Genomic DNA, 21003 nt, shown 5'->3' with positions numbered 1-21003 from the left:
TCAGAGTGCCCCGGGGTCACAGACTATCTTATATATGCAGGCCCATATTGACAAAGGGTTGTTAAGGCAACAATAAAAGTACCCAGGGTCCAGTCACTACCCTCTAGCTACAGTGACATCATCAACTATGTCTAGAGAACTACAACTCCCAACTAGTCCTACACAACATCTGCTGCCTTTCCAGTGTGCACCGCACATAGACGTAACATGCTCGTGGGGCCCAATGCAAATGGTTCAATGCTTAGTACATTGTATTCTTTCCATAGTCCTAATGTCTACTGGTCCAAGTCATGGTCTCCAATAACTTCATGCCTCAATCCTGAGGTCCTGGTGTTCCCTAGTCCTGGTGTTAAGTGATTTATTCATTGGTTTAGTACCCCAGTCCTGGTGTCTAGGGGTTAATCTATAAGCTTAGTGCCCTAGTTGTGGTGTCTAGTGGTTTATCCATTGGCTTACTGTCACAGTCCTGGAAGCTAGGGGTTAATCTATTAGCTCAGGGCCCTATATGTGGTGTCTATTTGTTTTGCCCATTGACCTAATCAGGATATCCACTGGTTTCATGAGTTTGTCTTGGGGTCCAGTGATTTGCTGCCTAAGACCAAAGAGTTCAGTGGTTTAGCATCTCATCCCTTTCATCCACTTATTTGGGGATTACTTATGCTTCTGCACCTCCTATAATTTCACCTCTACAACTGATGAAGCCCTTGTGTCTCCTATGGGCATCCTGGAGAGAGAGGGCCTTTTTTCAGGCTGGTTGTGTTTCTATTTTAATGGGTTATGAAAACCTGCACAAAGATGCAACCTTCCCGGTTCCTACAATTTTAAGGATCCAAAAAGTAAAAGTCAAGTCATGAATGAGGACACCAAGGTTTCCTTGATAGCAGTGCAGAGGGGTTAAGAAGACAGCAAAAGGAGCCCATCTTAGACTAGGTTGCAGGTATGCGCTCATGCTGGACTCTAGTATCAATACCCATTACACTCTGCACAATGAAGTGATAACAAAGGGAACACTACAGATAAGTCTAATTCGAATTTTCCTTTTGGAGTTAACGGGGTATTCCACCCCTAGACATGTTATGCCCTATCCAAAGGATAGTGGATAAGATGTCTTCGCATCCAGTGCACGGAATGAACTTCACTCCATGTCGGATGACTGGTGATGTGGGGCAGAGGCTCGTGACATCACGGTCACGCCCGCTCATGACGTCACAGCCACGCTCCCTCAATGCAAGTCTATGGGAGGGGGCGTGACGGCCGTCACGCCCCCTCCCATAGACTAGCATTGAGGGTGCATGGCCGTGATGTCACGGTTGGGCGTGGCCGTGAGGTCACGAGCCTTCGGCGCTGCACCCGACCCTCTAAATGAACACAGGGTGCAGCAGGGAGATCACGGGGGTCCCCAGTGGTGGGACCCCTTCGTTAAGACATTTTATCCCCTATCATTTGGATAGGGAATAAGATGTGTAGGGGCGAAGTACCCCTTTAATGAAGCTTGAGTGATCACCCCCATTGCCTCGCAGTGAAGTGTACTTTGCTTTTTCCAAACAGTCTCTGGTCCCAGTATGCGATAAACGCTCGTTTATTTTAAAACCCTATCGATTGATATGTATTGTATCCTCAGAGAGATTCTACTGTCTTCAGGATCCGACATCTCAGCAAACTGTTCAGACGTCTTAATGCTGTGAAATGATAAAATCCGGTTCCTGGAAGAGTCTGCTTACCTCACACCCCTTAAGTCCTGGGCGTTCGTTCCATACCGGGAGTAATCATTGCACTCCAAAATAAAAAATAAATAAAAAATAAATAGTGAAGCATGATTCATTAGAAAGGGCATTGTAGCATAGAGTGCACTGAATGTGAAATTGCCCTGTGATCTCTAAGGTTCCAGCACGGGGACTGCTCAGGAAACTGCAGCGTGATCATTTGTTACAGTGTCTTACAATGCGCTCAATGAGAGATTGCAGAGACCGGAGCAGATAACAATGCGGTCCTTGCAAGACCGCAATTTAAATGTTAGTCTTTGATGCACGCGAAGGTTTTAGCTCATTAGCGTTTCTTAGGTATTCAGCACAATGTAGCGGTATATAATTGTGTGACACACAGTGCCGGCTGTATGCTTGGCATTAAGTAGCACTAATACATGCCTGTTGGACTGCCCTTGGAGAACCGCCAGCATTTTAGCTCAATTCCCTAAGGTCTGGCTTGAGGTTCTGAGAGCAACATAACCATATGGTTCCATATTGAAGGGTCATTTTTTGTGCGAACCCGCCTTTCAGCTCTCATTTTGGAGCCGATGAATTGTACGCAGTGATAATTCCCTTGTACGGCACTTTGAAAGCTCTTTTAGATTTTTATTATTATTATTTTTTTCTCATGCCCTTCTTTACCGAGGAGCACAACAAATTACAAGCATACATATTAATACATCTTTGTGACGAGGCGACATTTGCTTGCTAGGCTGGCAGATATACATATTTAAGAAACGTCTTCAAAAGCTTTCACGTCCATATAGAAAGATTGGAGGAGCGAAATAAAAGACCAGCGGTGGCAGATATAGGGATGATGTTTGCTTAATCTTCCTCACGTATTGTTCCTTGTTTGTAAGATGTTGGCATGTGCTGGGTTTGATTACATTCCACATTGCGTCCTGATGCGAGGGGACTGGAATATTTATGACATTCACAATGCAAATTTTTTTTCTTCTTCTTCTTTTACAGCTTTGTTAAAAAGAAGAGGAAAAACTGTAAAGGCAATTGTACGTATTTTTAGCCATGCTATTAAAGGGGTACTCCCCTGCTCAGCGTTTGGAACAAAATGTTCCGAATGCTTGTGATGTCATAGCCCAGCCCCTCATGACCTCATGCCCCGCCCCCCTCAATGCAAGTCTATGGGAGGGGGCGTGACTGCCGTCACGCCCCCTCCCATAGACTTGCATTGAGGGGGCGGGCGGGAAGTCATGAGGAGCGGGGCTATGACATCACAAGCTCCCAGCGCCGGCTCTAAGCATTCGGAACATTTTGTTCCAAACGCTGAACAGCGGAGTATCCCTTTAAATAGTATAGGGGATAACCAATGGGTACCAGGAATAGGGCACTAAGGGAAATAAGCATCCGTGACATGGGCATGAAACCAATGGACTGCAAAAATACAGCACAACTATTATAAGTTGGGCACTTCAGGGAAACTAAGCCAGTAGACATAAAAACTTGGTAACACATTGTTGGATGTCAGGACTGGGAAAATAAATCATTGAACTCTTGTGATTGAAGGATCAAACCACTGGACCGCAGGGATAATTCATGAAACCAGTGGACATCTTGGCAATAAGCCAATGGATAAACCGCTAGATACCAGGACTTAAACACTAATAAAATGGATAAACCAGTATACACCAGTACTGAGGAACTAAGCCAGCCAATGAATTACTAAACACCAGGATGGAAGACTAAAGCAATGCATAATCCATTGGACACAAGGACAAGGGTCATTCGGCGATCGGACAGCGAGGAGGCAGGTAGGGACCCTCCAGCTGTCCTGTAAGCTGTTCGGGATGCCGTGATTTCACCGCGGCTATCCCGAACAGCTCCCTGAGCTAACTGGCATGATTTCACTTTCATTTTAGCCGTGGCCCCGCGTTATAGATCAGGAGCGGTCCTTAAAAGGTTAAAGGGGTACTCCACTGGAAAACATTTATTTATTTTATTTTTTTTCAACTCAACTGGTGGCAGAAAGTCAACAGATTTGTAAATTACTTCTTTTAAAAAATCTTTATACTTCCAGTTATCAACATATTGTCATTTTTTGTGTTCCTTTACATCCCTGATTCCTGCCCTCCTCCAATCCCTGCCAGGCATCTCCTATATAACCCTGCCCCACCCGTTCTCTGTACCTAAGCAATGTAATTGTTTCTACTGTGAAGGTACCTTTCTGCTCAGTTCCTGACCTAGCCCGATACCTGACTCTGCCTCTGTCAAATATGGCTTGTACCTTGCTAATTCTTCAGCACATGACCGGGACTGTCGACCACACCTCTGCATACTGAGTTAGCTAAACAACACCTGGCTGCTTCTGAGCTACTCAGCTTTGCTACTAACACCAAGTCAGCTCTGCTATATTGGACTCAGTTTGCTACACTATACCATCCCCAGCATCAACTTGCCCTTCCTGCCTGTATCCTTGGTACTTGGCTCCGGGGCATTCTGCCTGCCAGGCCAGCTGCCGCTTAACTGGGACTGCTATTATGGTAACAACCTGGTATCCCCCCTGCAGATAAAGTCCAGTTTCCACATCCAGGAGCGGGATAAAGGGTGAAAACCAAGGGGACACTAAGACTCTGCTCCCAAGTTTGACCCAAAGCCAAACCGGTAAATGGCACCGCGGGTCCACACTTTTTCCATTAAAATGTTCCAACACTTCACCCCTTGAGATCTGACCATGCATACATGCATATTCATAAAATAAAAAATAACAATTTCTCTGAATAGCTCCCCCTATCTTACAACATTGAGCTGCTCCATTAGCAATAGTAATTCTAAAAATTAAATCTCATCCTTTAGACAACTGCAATGAAATAAGTGTTTGACAGCTAAAAGAAAATGTTATAAAGAAATTACGAGATAATAATATGCATTATATATAGAACATGTGATTATGCAATAGACCAGCGTGTCTACATAAATATTTTCAGCCTGGGATTATGCCAGATGGCACATCAGAGAGCCGTACAATATAATGTGGATTTACATCTAGTTACGGTTTTATTTATTGTTTTCTCACTAGTCGGATTCTGTCAAGACATCTATATCAAGATAACTTCTGAGACTCCCTTATTAAAGAAAAACAAAACAAAGTGATACAGTGTATCCGACACATCATTATATCGCAGTACCAGATTAAAGGGGTATCCAGGAAAAAACTTATATATATATATATATATAGATATCTCAACTGGCTACAGAAAGTTAAACAGATTTGTAAATTACTTCTCTTAAAAAATCTTAATCCTTCCAGTAGTTATCAGCTGCTGAAGTTGAGTTGTTCTTTTCTTTCTGACAACAGTGCTCTCTGCTGACATCTCTGCTTGTCTCAGGAATTGTCCGAAGCGTTAGAGCTTTGCTATGGGGATTTTCTTCTACTCTGGACAGTTCCTAAGACAAGCAGAGGTGTCAGCAGAAAAGAACAACTGAACTTCAGTAGCTGATAACTACTGGAAGGATTAAGATTTTTTAATAGAAGTCATTTACAAATCTGTTTAAATATCTGGCACCAGTTGATATATATGTATAAATATATATTTTTTTCCTGGAATACCCCTTTAAAATGAGTTGAGGGCAATTTGTTATTCAATCCCCTAGTTCAGTGTTTCCCAACCAGGGTGCCTCCAGCTATTGCAAAAACTACAATTCCCAGCATGCCCGGACAGCCAAAGGCTGTCCGGGCATGCTGGGAGTTGTAGTTTTGCTACAGCTGGAGGCACCCTGGTTGGGAAACACTGTTGTAATTGATGAGTGAATGAGAGGGGGGGCAAATGATGAGGCCGACAGACGTACAGAAGCAGGAGACTGTTTAAATAGCAGTCTTCTGCTTTGGTGTTAGGGGTATTTTTTGTACCCCCCTGACAGCAGCCCAATGTACAGGGTAGAACCTGGTAGGGGCAGTCTGGCAGTCCGCTATTAGGAGTGCGTTGCTCGACACGGGTCTGTCTGCGTCCGAAATTGGGACCGTCCCCTATTTGGAGGGTGCTAATACATTAAAGGGGTACTCCGGCGCTAAGCCATCTTATCCCCTATACAAAGGAGAGGGGATAAGATGCCTGATCGCGGGGGTCCTGCCGCTGGGGACCCCCATGATCTTCCATGCCGCACCCCATTAGAATCAGCCCCTGGAGCGTGCTCGCTCCGGGTCTGATTACTGGTGACCACGGGGACGGAGCATAGTGACGTCACGGCTCCCCCCCCCCCCCCGTGTGACGTCACGCTACGCCACCTCAATGCAAGGGGATAAGATATCTTAGCGCCGGAGTAACCCTTTAAAAGGTATGGGATAAGATTTCTGATTGCAGGGATCCAGCCACTGGGGACCCCCGCAATGTCCGTGCCATCATCGGCGGCGCCCGGAACACAAGTCTTATGGGACTAAAAGAAAATTGTCCACTATTGAGAGGTGTTCGCTAAGGGAGAGTTTACTGTATATCCTGTGTGTACAATAATAACAACAACGATTACAAGAAAGATAACAACGTAATTATAAATGGACATGTACATGTTCCATATACATTGTGGTTAGACCCCTCAAATCATTCCCCCTGGTGGCTTGAGGAAATGAAGTATTGCCTGTACACTAATAATAATAATAATAATATTATTAATTATTATTATTATTATTAATAATATTAATATTATTATTATTCTTATAATTCTTTATATAGCACACACAGATTCCACAGCACTGTACACTCAAATTGTTCCCTGTCCCCATTGGGGCTCACAATCTAAACCTATCAGTATGATTTAAAGTTATGCTGAATCCTACAAGGAAAAATCCCATGTACCCATAAAGGGTTAAACCTTCTCCTCCTCCACCCCCCCCCCCCCCAAAACAGGTGCCCAGAACAAGGAGCCGTGCAATGACACTGACAGTATTCCTCTATCTGAGTTTGGCATAGCTTATTCTCCTGCACACAGTGTTATTCTGGAATATTAAACCAGTTCACTGGGCACAGTTGTTTTTGCAAGGACGATAAACACAGTGACTGGCACATCAGAGAAGCAACTGGTGTGGCGAACGCATTCAGTGACACGGGAAAGGATAATGTTTTGAGGGACATTACGGGTACACACGAGGCAAAATTATGACACTGATGTATGTGACGTACATTGGATACTATGGGAATTGTGGGCTATATGCTCTACAGCATATGTAGCTGTTGCAAAACTAGAACTTCCAGCATGCCCAGACAGCCTTCGGCTGGGAGTTGTAGCTTTGCAACAGCTGGAGGCACCCTGGTTAGGAAACCCTGCTCTTCTCCATGATAAAACCAAAATAAAAAATCCTCTGGTGTCGCTTCTCCCATGTCATGTCTACAAATGTGTAAAAAAAACTAGATCATTTATTAGAAACCACGCAACACATTTCAAGTCTCTTCTTCGGGTACCTACCTGCATCATATTATAGCAACTTAAAGGAGTATTCCTGGAAAAAAATATATATATATCAACTGGCTCCAGAAAGTTGAGTTGTTCTTTTCTGTCTGACCACAGTGCTCTCTGCTGACATCTCTGCTCGTCTCAGGAACTGTCCAGAGTAGGAGCAAATCCCCATAGCAAACCTCTAATGCTTCGGACAGTTCCTGAGACAAGCAGAGGTGTCAGCAGAGAGCACTGTTGTCAGAAAGAAAAGAACAACTCAACTTCAGCAGCTGCTAACTACTGGAAGGATTAATATTTATTAATAGAAGTAATTTACAAATCTGTTTAACTTTCTGGAGCCAGTTGATATATATATATATATATATATATATATATATATATATATATATATATATATATTATATATTTATATATATAAAAGTTTTTCCCCTTTAATTTCTTCTTATTATTTTTTTGCAAATACTTTATTAGTATCATCTACCATGTACTATATCACAACCCGACTTATGGCATCTCAAACCTGACAACCTACCAGCTAAGTGTCCATCACATATCATCACCATCCTGCCATAACACACACTATGTTACCTGTTATAGGACATCTAACGTGGCAGCCATGGAGACTTTCTCCCCACATGGATATTGCATCTACAAATGGGTAAAAAAAATAAAAAATAAAGCTTATTTATTAGAAACCGCAGCACACAACACATTTCGAGTCTTAACAAGACTCTTCTTCAGGTAACTGCAAAAAAAGATTCCACAAAAAAACATGTGCATCTAATTTTTATGCCTCTATCACCTATATTTATTATAGAAATGCCTCTATTTATTAGCTCACAGTGTTAGAAGGGGGCCCTACCTTGGGTGGTGGGGGGGGGGGGGGATTGGTGTGTCTGCTCATGCAGCCTTGTCCATGAGTTACTGTATCTATTGTCCATGACTCATGGCAAGCTGATGCTGCTGATGGACTGGGTATTGTCCCGGTAGGTATGGGGACCCCCTAGTGGGGGGATTTTCAGGAGCCATTTTCTTAATAAACCCCTTAAGGACCCGGGGGTTTTTCCTTTTTTGCATTTTCTTTTTTCCTCCTTACCTTTAAAAATCATAACTCTTTCAATTTTGCATCTAAAAATCCATATGATGGCTTATTTTTTGCGCCACCAATTCTACTTTGTAATGACATCAGTCATTTTACCCAAAAATCTACGGCAAAATGGAAAAAAAAACTTGTGTGAGACAAAATTGAAAAAAGACAAAACACAATTTTGTAACTTTTGGGGGCTTCCGTTTCTACACAGTACATTTTTCGGTAAAAATTACACCTTATCTTTATTCTGTAGGTCCATACAATTAAAATGATCCCCTACTTTTGTAGCTTTAATTTTGTCGTACTTCTGGAAAAAATCCTAACTACATGCAGGAAAATGTATACGTTTAAAATTGTCATCTTCTGACCCCTATAACTTTTTAAATTTTCCACATATAGGACGGTATGAGGGCTCATTTTTTGCAACATGATCTGAAGTTTTTAGCGGTTCAATTTTTGCATTGATAGGACTTATTGATCATTTTTTCATGATATAAAAAGTGACCAAAAATACACTATTTTGGACTATGGAACTTGTTTGCACGTACACCATTGACCGTGCGGTTTAATTAACGATATATTTTTTTATAATTCGGACATTTCCACATGCAGTGATACCACATATGTTAATTTTTATTTTTATTTACACAGTTTTTTTTTTTTTTTTTTATGGGAAAAGGGGGGTGATCCAAATTTTTATTAGGGAAGGGGTTAAATGATCTTTATTCACTTTTTTTTTCTCTTTTTTTTTTTCTTTTTTTGCAATGTTATAGGTCCCATAGGGGGCTATTTCACTGCACACACTGATCTTTTACATTGTTCAATGGTTTATTATAGGAAACCATTGATCAATGATTCTGCTGCTTGACTGCTCATGCCTGGATCTCAGGCACTGAGCAGTCATTCAGCGATCGGACACCAGGAGGCAAGGTAAGGGACCCTCGCTGCTGTGTCACAGCTGTTCGGGATGCCGCGATTTCGCCGCGGACATCCTGAACAGCCCCCTGAGCTAACCGGAAAGGATTTACTTTCACTTTAGACACGGCGTTCAACTTTGAACGCCACGTCTAAAGGGTTAATAGCGATCAGTGCTGCGCGCTATTAGCCACGGATACCGGCCATGGCCCCGCATTATAGAACGTGGACTCATGATGTACCGGTACGTCATGGGTCCTTAAAGTGTTAAATATTCAGAAAATGTTAAACAACCATATTACAAAAGGTCTTTAATTTTCATCAGTAACAACATATAAAAAGTTTTAGGATCTGACAGTGACCATTAAAAATATGTATAAATATATTTAAAAATACTTTATTAGGATAGCAATTCAACAGGGAACACTGATATATAGGGGTCTCATCCTTTAACCTAGTGTGGAGAATGGCTACAAACGGATTACACAGACCCGTTTCATGCAAAGGACGCTCTGAAACGTGTCCATGTAGTCTACTTGTCTGCATACTGGGCTGATCTTTGGGTTGCGTAAATATCAGGATTGTGACACCAGAAATAGGGTTGTGCATGCAGTAAATGGTGGATGATGAGGGTTCTAGCGTCACATGACAGGAGTGGTTCAATCCTATATTTACAGATCAAGAGGGGAATTCATCAATACTCTTCAAATTTTTTGTTTACTATTTTAGTCATGAAAACTCAGCTTATTTGTTAACTCCCTAAGCCAAATTCATGAAAACTTGCACGCCCCTTGATGAATTTGGCGCCATGGAACATCACTGAAGATTTACCTCACGGTTCTTCTACATTTTTAGAGTACTTTTCAGGGCTGAAGTAAATTAGTGTGGGTTAGTGTGTAAAAGACGGGAGCTGCGACTTTTCAGAGAAAAGTCGCACATCATGAATCGGTCACCACTGGATAAAAATAGTCTAAACTTTGGGTATCATCGCTCAAAAGTCACAGGAGAAGAGACTGAGACATTTGATGCAACAATTCTAGATTTAAAAAATGATCTAAAAAGCTTGATGAATTCCCCTCCAAGTCCCACAAACCACTACTTCAATAAAGCTGTAATCCATACCAAGGCCTCAGGAAAAGAATACCTCAAAAGCCAGGGTTTATAGAAAATAACTTGTTCTTTATTATTCATGCAGTTGCAATACAGATAAATAATACTTTGGAATAAGTGCAGATTTGAGAATACAGTACTTGAGGTACACTTTGTTGGTTTAGTAATAACTGGTAAATGGTCACTGTTACATTCCTGGAGTAATGGATAAACTAAAGATTTGGGTATTATGGGACTTGTAGTCCCCCAGAGTCTTACACTGACTCTCCCTTGTGGTATGTGCAAGACTTAGAGGCCTTTGGCGAGTCTGGATCTACTACAATGTGTCACTTGTGTGGTGTAGCTTGGCTTGTTCTCCATGCACTTTTAGGATACTTGAGACTGAGGAATTAAGACTTGACTTGTGACTCTCTTGTAACATGAGCTGACTACCCTGGATGTACTACTATGCGTCACCTCCGTGGGTACCTGGCTTATTCCTCAAGGTACTTAGGATACAACTTGTCTGAAAAGACGTAAAGGGAGATTCATCAAAACCTGTATAGAGGAAAAGTTGACCAGTTGCCCATAGCAACCAATCAGATCTTTCTTTTTTGAAAAGACCTCTGAAAAAATGAAAGAAGTGATCTGATTGGTTGCCATGGACAACTGGGCAACTTTTCCTCTACACAGGTTTTGATAAATCTCCCCTTTACTTTAGACTGTACTTTTGGGCTAGCTAATACAGTGACCCCCCCCCCCCCCCCGACCTGCGATGGCCCCGACATACGATCATTTCAACATACGATGGCCTCTCAGAGGCAGCATCAACATACAATGCTTTTGTATGTCGGGGCCATCGCATAAACGGCTATCCGACAGCGCAGACTGCTTCAGCTGCCACCGGATAGCCGTTTACGGTGCCCTGTGTGGTCCGCTGACGATCACTTACCTGTCCTAGGGGCTCCGGCGCGTCCTCTTCGGGATCCCCTGCATCGTCGGCGCTCTCCATCGTCGTCATCACGTCGCTGCGCGCGCCGTCCCGTCATCCAATAGGAGCAGCATGCGTAACGACGTGATGGTGGCGACGGAGAGCGAGGATGCCGGGGAAGCAGAGGCCTTACCGGAGCGTCGGGGACACCTCGGGGACGTGGCGACAGCGATGGAGGGCAACATCCGGAGCGGTGGGGACACGTGAGTATAACCTCCAATACCAGTGGTCTTCAACCTGCGGACATCCAGATGTTGCAAAACTACAACTCCCAGCATGCCCGGACAGCCGTTGGCTGTCCGTGCATGCTGGGTGTTGTAGTTTTGCAACATCTGGAGGTCCACAGGTTGTAGACCACTGTCCTATACTTTACATTGCACGGATCCCTCAACATACGATGGTTTCAACAAACGATGGTCCATTTGGAACGGATTACCATCGTATGTTGAGGGACCACGTTATTCAATATAAATGTACATGCTCCGGGGGTCCGGGGTGTGCTGTGGAAAGTAATGCAAAGATCCTTTCCCTCACTTACATTTCCCTGTGTTCTCGCAGACACTATCTTTGAGGGCATCTATGGGATGTTCTAGAGAAACAAGTCTGATTCCAGATGCCACACCTTATGCAGCTTCCAGGATCCAGGATCTGATGACATCATGGGAACCACCAGACACAGCAGGGTTGCACCTCCCACGAGGCAAGATAAGCCAGTTGTGCAACAGAGCATTAGAGCTGTAGGGCATTATAATACGCTTCTCAGATGTGTACGGAACCTCACAATACACACTTTAGCTGCTGCAGAAACTCATAACATGCACTGATAGTTCTGGTGAACTTCATAAAGCACAAATCAGCTGCTGCAGAACATCATAATGCACACCTCAGTGGCTGCACAACCTCATTATGCTTTAGCCCATCCCAGACACAGGGCGAACAGGTATGCCCTGGCGTCCAGGGACTTAAGGACCTGTACGCCCTGAATGTTTCCAGAATGGGATGCCTGCTGAAATCTCTCCTGAAACCCCTGGTAGGACGACCGATCAATCACGTAGCCTGCTGGGTGGTGATCGGGCAGCAATCGGGGGTCCCTTATCAGTCCATCGGGGCAGGCGGGGGTCCCTGACATTGGCAGAGGCGGTGGCAGCAGGAGGTGAGTTGTTTGCCTCCTGCCGTTGCTTAGCAACAACTGCCAGCATGCACAGCCAAAGGGAATGCTGGGAGTTGTAGTTTTGGGACAACTCCCAGCATGCCCTTTGGCTGTTTGTGCATACTAGGACTTGCAGTTATGCAACCGCTGGAGGCACATTTTCTTCTATGAAAAAGTGTGCCTCCAGCTGTTTCATAACTACAAGTCCCAGCATGCACAGGCAACCAAAGGTCATGCTGGGAGTTGTAGTAGTGTGCCTCTAGCTGTTGCATAACCATTTCCGCAAAATTCACTCTCCAAAATTCCATTGTCGCTCCTTCCCTTCTGAGCCCTCTAGTGCACCCACAGAGCACTTTAAATCCACATATGAGGTATTTCCTTACTCGAGAGAAATGAAGTTACAAATTTTGGGTGCTTTTTCTCCTTTTACCCCTTGTAAGAACGCAAAAAAATGGCTCTACAAGAACGTGCGAATGAAGATTTTGAATTTTCTCCTTCACTTTGCTGCTATTCCTGTGAAACACCTAAAGGGTTAACAAACTTTCTGAATATCATTTTGATTACTTTGAGGGGTTTTATAATGGGGTCATTTATGGGGTATTTCAAATATGAAGGCCCTTCAAATCCACTTCAAACTCAACTGGTCCCTAAAAAATGGAGGGGCAAGCTGTGCATAACTAGCTTGCCCCCTGACTGGTGAGCAGTTAAGGGGTTAAGAAATATACAGGCAAGGTTTTTAGCCCCCTCCCCCGCCTGTAAAAACTTGTTGGTAACTATAGTGGTATGTCCCATGGGTGGGGGGGAAGGAGTGCACCAATCAGGGGTTTAATAGTTTCCCAGGCTTTCAGGGGCCCTCCCCTGGGTATTTATAGCTGTGGTGCCTCCCTTCCCCCCTCAATCTGCCCAGGACCCAGAGTTTTGACTGCTGGTTGGTATGTGTCTTCCTTTTATTTGTGGCCTGGATGGAGCAGGAGGGTGAGGGCTGGCATGCTCCCTTATGGCTGAGCTGGCCTCCCCTCCTGTTGCACCCGAGGCGGGTTTGGGAGGCTGGCGGACCTCTCACAGTCCCGCTCTCCTACCCACTATGGCCCCTGTGAGCCCTGTCCCGCCCGTTCCTTTTGCCCCCTTCCCTGCCCGTGGCCAAAGCCCTCTCCCCTGCCTGTGCCTGTATCTCTCCCTCAGGGCGTGCTCCTTATGAACATGCTCTGCCGTTTTTCTTGTCCCCCCCCCTGTCCCCCTCCGTCTCTTTTTCCTCTTTGCGGTCCCCTCCATCTCTTCCCCCCCCCCCCCCCCCGGCTCTGGAGGCAGCGGCCCCTGGGGGGCTGCTGCTGTTTTAACTCCCTATGTGCAAATGGACGCTTATTAACGTCCATTTGCGCTCCTTCAGTTATAATGCGCGCTCACAAGGTGAGCGCGCATTATATCCTTTGGGTCCCTGTTGCTCTTAGCAACCAGGACCCATGCTACGCCGGACATCGCCGATCAGGCAGATGTCCGGCATTACATCTTTAGACGCGGCGATCTAAGTTCATCGCCGTGTCTGAAGGTGTACTTTCAAGCATCCCGGCTGCTCAGTCGGGCTGACCGGGACAATCGCGATCTAATCGCGTTGTCCCGATCAGCTGGGACGCAGCAGGAGGGTCACTTACCTGCCTCCTGCGCGTCCGCTCGTTGATTGATTGCTCCAAGCCTGAAATTCAGGCTTGAGCAATCAATCGTTGATTGCACCGATCATTGCCATGTTAATACATGGCAAGTGATCAGTGTCAGGATCAGTGTGTGCAAGGTTATGGCAATAAAGGTCATTTAACCCTTCAATAATAAAAGTTTGGTTTGCCCCCATTTCCCCATCCCAAAAAAAAAAAAATAATAATAATAATAAAAAAAAAATTAATATATATATATATATATATATAAATAAATGAATAATAAAAAATAAAAAATAAAAAAAGCAAATAAATAAATAAAAGTGTATATATGTGTATGTATGTATATATAGGTATAACTAAAAAAAAAATAAAAAAATCTGTGTGTTGCAGACATGCACGTATGTGGTATCTCGGCATGCGTGCATGTCTGGGGTATAACAATATGTCGTCGTTTGAAGTGTTCCGTCTATGGCGTGCACGCAAATATAAATAAATGAATAATTCAAATAAAATAATTTTAAATTAAAAGAGATAAATAAATATTAAATTTCACTTTACACGTGATATACATAATAAATAATATTGGTAATTTAATACACATATGACATTTCTGATTAGCATATTCGGTCAATTTTTTCTACCGTATGAATTAATAAACGGCGTTCACAAAAAAATATAAAAAAACTATCCGAGAAAATGGCAATCGTACTGCGGGCTCTTTCGGATTACGGCGCAAACTATTTGAGCTCTCATATCGTCCCCTCTCATTTACCCAGCTTCTCACTCCACCCATGCTGGCACCTCTCCCCTTACCACACCCCCCTGCCCACTGCGTCTGCCCCCCCCCCCATCACCTCTCCGCCCCATGTTCCAAGATCTCCCCCACCCCCTTCTTCCTTCTGCCTCTCCAATGCCCTCCGTGGAGGGGTAGTGAGTGTGGTGGCGGAGTGCCCGCGACCCGACGGTCTCCGACTTGCCTTGTCCCACGCCTGCGGCGGTGGTGAAGTGGTTTTTCCAGCTGTTGGCTTCTCCGTCTTCTGGAATTGGTGAGTGTTCTGATGCGGGGCTTGGCCACTTCCCCGGTTAGTGTGCTTATGGCTGCGTTCTGTGCAGTGTTCGTCCTTTTGTTTCTGTGTGTATGTTGAGTTTGGTCTCTGGTTGGGAGTTGGGTACGTCTCTTCTTGGGTTCTGGCTGTAGGTCAGTGGTCTGAGCAGCCATCAGTTGAATGTGTATTGTGTGGGAGACCAGATTTCTAATCCTGCTTTCCTCCTCTATTTCAGGGTGCTTTGGTAGGGTATCGTTTTCTGCGGTGAGTGCTCTTTTGGCCTTACGCTCTGGGTGGCCGGGGTTTGGCAGACTTGGCTCCTGAGGCTTGTTCCTTATCCTGATTCGGTGGGTGCCGCCCAGTTACGGTTTTGTTTCTTTTGGTTTTCTCCCCCTTTTTGTTTGGTTTATCTCTCCGTATTTTCCCAATCTCTGGTAGGCATGGGACTTCTGTATGTCGTTTTGTGTGCTTTAGCTGATGCGTTCGGTGGGTAGGTTTCGGTTGAGTCTCCGGGGGTAGGTTTGCTTGAGTCTCTGTTTGCCTTGCCTTGTGAGTTTTTCTGTTCGTGGTGGTATTCCGGAGGGTGATTCTCCTGTGCTCTGCGCTTGTGGGGGTGTGGTTTGTTGTTGCAAGGCTGACACGCAAATTGTGAAGCGTTCCATATTTGGTGCTCGCTTCGGCAACACATATGTTAAATTTGGAACAATACTGAGTAGATTAGCATGGGTTCCGCATGCCGCGTTGGCGTTGGTCTGCTGCTTTCCTGTGGTCAGGGTGTGATTGCGTTTTCCCTGTTTTGGTTTCTTCGGGGCTCGCTAGGTGCCCTGGTTACGGTCCTTGCTGGTTTCCTGATTGTTCCACGTGGAATATGGTTCTGGGCGGAGTTTTTTCCTCCAGGTTGTCTCTGGCCGCCGAGGGTGTGTGGTATCTGTGCCCCCGCATATGTGCCCCGGGTGCGCTAAGGGCTGACGTTTCGGCTGGTTGGGTTTTTTTCATGTGTCGTGCAGTGGACAGGCCTGCTTTCTGTCCCCCGTTGCAGCTCCTGGGAAGCTCGCTTTGTTTCCGGATGTGGCCGGTTTGGTTGGTTGTTGGTGTGGTTTGGTTTCCCAGTGGTGCTGCTGGGTGGTTTAGCCCTGGGTCTTGGTAGTCAGTGGGTTTCTGCCATGCTTGGGTTTTGTTAGCGCTTTTGCCTTGGTATTGGTTGTGGGACTTTGGGTGCTTGCTTCGGCAGCTCATGTTCTGGACTTGTAACGATACTGTGTGGGTTGGCTTGGCCCCTGCGCTTTGTAGCGCTCTAATTTGGTGTTACTTTTCTTCTTTTCTGGGGTGATTTGAGTGATCGTGCCGTGTTGTCGGTCTGACATTCGGGGAGTTGTCACTGATATTACTCTTGCGGATTTCTTCCTGTGTTCGGCTTGTTGCGCCTAGTGCTTCGCTGTTTGGAGTTACTATTTATTTTGGGGCTGTGCTCCCTGGGGTCGGTATTGGGTGTTGACGCTTTGTCTCGTTTTTCTCTGGCAGTGTTTCCGGAGGTTGCTCCCTCGGGCGCAGTCGGAAGGTTTGCCTGTGTGGCTGGCCCGTGGGTCATCGTGGAGTTTGGTGTGTATTTCTTGGTCCGCTTTGGTGGCTCATGCGACTTGGTCACACTCACACTAAGGCGTTTGCGAGTGGTTGGTGGTGTGGAGGCCGTGATGTATACAGTGGAGGGGGGTCCCGGAGGTTCCAAATGTGTCTGTGGAGAGGGGATTTGTTTTTCGTACCTGGAATGCCCTTTGTAGTAACCTTCCGGGCTCTGATGTTTATTCCTATTTCGTTTTCATAGGATGTGATGACGGAAGTTGACTGCTGTGTCACCTCTCCAAGGAGGTTTGAAATTTGGGCTGTGTTCTCTGTGCATCCAAATAACATTCTTAGTACATGACACCGGGTATCTTCACCTGTTCATGTGAATCACCTTCTTTTCAAAAAAAAAAAAAAAAAAGGAGAAAATAGGTGGGTGGCTTTCCCACTTTGCTGCGACCCAGTGGGGTGCGGTTGGCGCATGGCGGGGGGTAATTTTTCTTTTCTACTTTGCGGTTGGTGGGATGTTGGTGCATACCTAGGAGCTGGGCCCACGAGCGGGTGGCCTTGCTGTCGGCGACCGTTTTTTTTTTTTTTTCTATCAGTTTTGGGTCACTTTGTGGCAGCTGCGGGTCGGATTTTTGGTTGTCGCTTTTGCGTCGTTTTGCTCATCCGAGGTTTGCGCTGGCTTTTTTCGGGGCTATGTGGATGGGGCACTTCCTTTCTCCTCATCTGGGACTGGGGTGTCTGTTTTTTGGGTGCCTATTTTGTGCAATTTGCGACACAGTAAAAAAAAAAAATAAAATAAAATAAATAATAATAAAAATTAAAGGCCCCCTTTTTTGTCCGAGACTGCTTCGGTGATCCAGGTAGCGCAGCTTGTGCTGCATGGGGGTCAGCGAATGACTGTTTTTTCGGGTTGTCGTCCTATTGCTTGACGGGGCGGCTGTGGGGCGCCTACCCCTTTTTTCTTTTTTGCTCCCCGCCCCGATTATTCAGTTTCGAGTTTTTTGTCTGTTTTGGGTTTTGCTTTTCTTTGATAGGATGGGGTGTTGTGAGTTTGAGATTCGCCCTCTTTTGTATCGGGGCCGGCGGAGATGGCTTGGTTTCCGGAGAGGGTAGCGCAGCGCGTGGGGCACTGACGATCTGCATGTTGCGTTGCTATTTTTGCCCAGTTTGATGTTTCCCATATGTGTTATGTTTTGCGATCGGTTTTCCGCAAGGTGGTGCGAGTGCTGCGGCTCTCTAAGGTGTATGGGTGAGTCTGAGAGATGTGTTCGCACAAGAGTTAATAAAAAAATAAAAAATAAAAAAAATAAAAAAAAAAGATTAATAAATACTGTAAAATGAATTAATACAAATTAGTATAAGAAATAGGTCCTGGCGGCAGGTACCTCGGTTTTCCTGGAGAGGAAAAGTGTTGGGCGGTTTTCCTGGAGAGGAAAAGTGTTGGGCGGATTTCCTGGAGAGGAAATGTGTTGAGCAGATTTCCTGGAGAGGAAATGTGTTGAGCGGATTTCCTGGAGAGGAAATGTGTTGGGTGTGTCCGGGGGGCTGAAGTGGCCCCAGGTGTTGGCTATCCAGTATCTCTTGGGTGGGGGTCGGAGCCCAGTGTAGGGCTATACTGGTCTCCTCCGTGGCGGTAAGAAGACGGTGAAAGCGGGGTCAACCCGGGGTAGACCTCCACACAGGACAGTGTGGCAGCACCTCTCGGGTTGGCAAGAAGCCAATCGGTGTCTTTGTTACAGTTAAATTGTTATTTATATAAGTAATTTTATAAATAAAGCTGTGGCCGATCCCCACCCATAAAAAAGTTGAATTGTTGTTGTGTCAGTTATTATTTAATTAATTATTGTAATAAGGGGGAGGGGTAGTTATAGCCTGCTAGGAGCTAATTGGGTCTCAACAGTCTGGAGGGGCAAGCTGTGCATAACTAGCTTGCCCCCTGACTGGTGAGCAGTTAAGGGGTTAAGAAATATACAGGCAAGGTTTTTAGCCCCCTCCCCCGCCTGTAAAAACTTGTTGGTAACTATAGTGGTATGTCCCATGGGTGGGGGGGAAGGAGTGCACCAATCAGGGGTTTAATAGTTTCCCAGGCTTTCAGGGGCCCTCCCCTGGGTATTTATAGCTGTGCTGCCTCCCTTCCCCCCTCAATCTGCCCAGGACCCGGAGTTTTGCCCTCCCACCCTCCCTTTTTGTATCTCTGTTTCTTGTAAGTCACAGCTTGGCGGTAAGAAGACGGTGAAAGCGGGGTCAACCCGGGGTAGACCTCCACACAGGACAGTGTGGCAGCACCTCTCGGGTTGGCAAGAAGCCAATCGGTGTCTTTGTTACAGTTAAATTGTTATTTATATAAGTAATTTTATAAATAAAGCTGTGGCCGATCCCCACCCATAAAAAAGTTGAATTGTTGTTGTGTCAGTTATTATTTAATTAATTATTGTAATAAGGGGGAGGGGTAGTTATAGCCTGCTAGGAGCTAATTGGGTCTCAACAGTCTTAACATTTTTCAAGATTTCGTGAAAGATTGGAAAATTGCTGCAAAACTTCGAAGCCCTTTGATGTCTTTAAAAAGTAAAAACACGTCAACTTTATGACACAAGCATGAAGTAGACATATTGTATATCTCAATCAATTTATAATTTATTTGGAGTGTTGAGCGGCATAGGCCATATTCGAATTTGCGATATTTTGCGAATATATAGACGAATATTCGTCAAAATTATTCACAGTTTTATTTTACTATGCGCCATAAAATTTGCATGTGCATGTGCAATATTGCGTGATAAAAGAGCTAAAAGAAGGGAGGGATCACTATGCTCGAAAATTCGCATATGCAAATTTTCGGGCGCCTGCCGGTCTGACACAGTAACTAGTATTGGAGCCTTGTTTACACCACAACTGGCAAGCAGGGAGGGATGATCACTGTGATGTGTACTGTGAAAAAAAATGTGAATATTCGTAATTGTGAATATTTAGCGCTATATTCGCGAATATGCGATAATCGCGATAAATATTCAATTACATATAATATACAATTTTTTTCATGAAATTTTGGAATTTTTCAAAGTATCGACAAAAATGTACCACTATGATAATGTAGAATATGTCACGAAAAAAAACTATCTCGGAATCAAATTCATAAGAGTTATGAATGCTTACAGTGACAGTGGTCAGATGTGCAAAAAATGCTCTGGTCCTTAAAGGGGTATTTTTTTTTATTTGACTGTGCTACAGGGGCTGTAAAGTTAGTGTAGTTCATAATATAGTGTCTGTACCTGTGTGTGACGGTTTTCTCATAATTCTTCTGTGATTTTCGCCCCAATATCAATTTTTACATACAAAATGACTGTTGTCTCTGATTTTTCCCAGCTTGCAATGCGGCAGAGACCTGACTCACTAGTCAGCTGATGACAGGGAGCCTGTCTGCTTCAAAGGGTGGAGCGATTGCTTGGTGAGAGAGGGATCAATCCCTGATTGAAAACCACAGGTCTTATGATTGGATGCAGCTCATTTATGTTTCAATGGGTGGGGTGGCTGATGTGTGGGAGGGAGGAAAATGGGATTGTGGGATTTGTAGTCAAAAAAGAAAAGTCAAACAGGAAATACCAGTTAACAAATAGCTACAGTGTTATGGTGATCTCACAGCATAGCCATTTATCTCCAAGACAAGCGCATATCCTTCCTAAGCATGTCCATTACTGTCTGCCAGGTAGGTACTAAAATCACCTTATGGTGGAGAACCCCTTTAAGGTCATAACGGGCTGGGTATTTAAGGGGTTAGTTGCTGCAGATCATAACATACATCACAGCTGCTGCAGATCCTAATAAAACACACATCAGTGGTGCAGACCAGCATCCTGCACATCTCAGCTGCTGCAGAACTTACTACATTAGCTGCTGCAGAACATCATTTTAAAAATAATGAATGTGTTATATGTGTTATAATAATCAATGGTGAGCAGAATTATTTGCCTTTCTCACCCTTTAAAAAGTTTTTTTTCAGTGCCTGTTATGAGTTAAAGTGTGCCGTCCTCATTTACTGACATAGTATATTTTTATTAATGATCTAGATCTATATAAATCTGCCATATTTTTTACTACAACATCAGTACAGTAAACACCCCTCATTCTCCCTAAATTGCCCAATAAAGATATAGTATCAAACTTAAAGGGGTACTCTGGCCCTGAGACATCTTATCCCCTATCCAAAGGATATGGAATAAGATGTTTCACTGCGGGGATCCCGCCGCTGGGGACCCCTGCAATCTTGTATTCGCCACCCACCTGTTTGAGCTGCACGCCGCGCTGCCAGCTCATAAACAGCCGGGTGGCGACCACAGGGCCGGAGTATCGTGACGTCAT

The 21003-nt window shown here is 44.7% G+C and overlaps 1 long non-coding RNA gene across 1 annotated transcript in view; it reads right to left on the bottom strand.

The window, feature by feature from the left end:
• LOC130282739 (uncharacterized) overlaps window positions 1–21003 on the bottom strand; it is a 92310-nt gene that overhangs the window by 23675 nt on the left and 47632 nt on the right. The window contains exon 2 of the long non-coding RNA XR_008846512.1: window positions 7737–7796. This is a non-coding gene — a long non-coding RNA (uncharacterized LOC130282739). The remainder of the gene's footprint in view (window positions 1–7736; window positions 7797–21003) is intronic.

Source organism: Hyla sarda, chromosome 7 (assembly GCF_029499605.1).
Source record: "Hyla sarda isolate aHylSar1 chromosome 7, aHylSar1.hap1, whole genome shotgun sequence".
Taxonomy (NCBI): Eukaryota; Metazoa; Chordata; class Amphibia; order Anura; family Hylidae; genus Hyla; species Hyla sarda.
The sequence above is the reverse complement of the archived record's forward strand: the minus strand, read 5'-3'. Positions and strand labels throughout refer to the sequence as shown.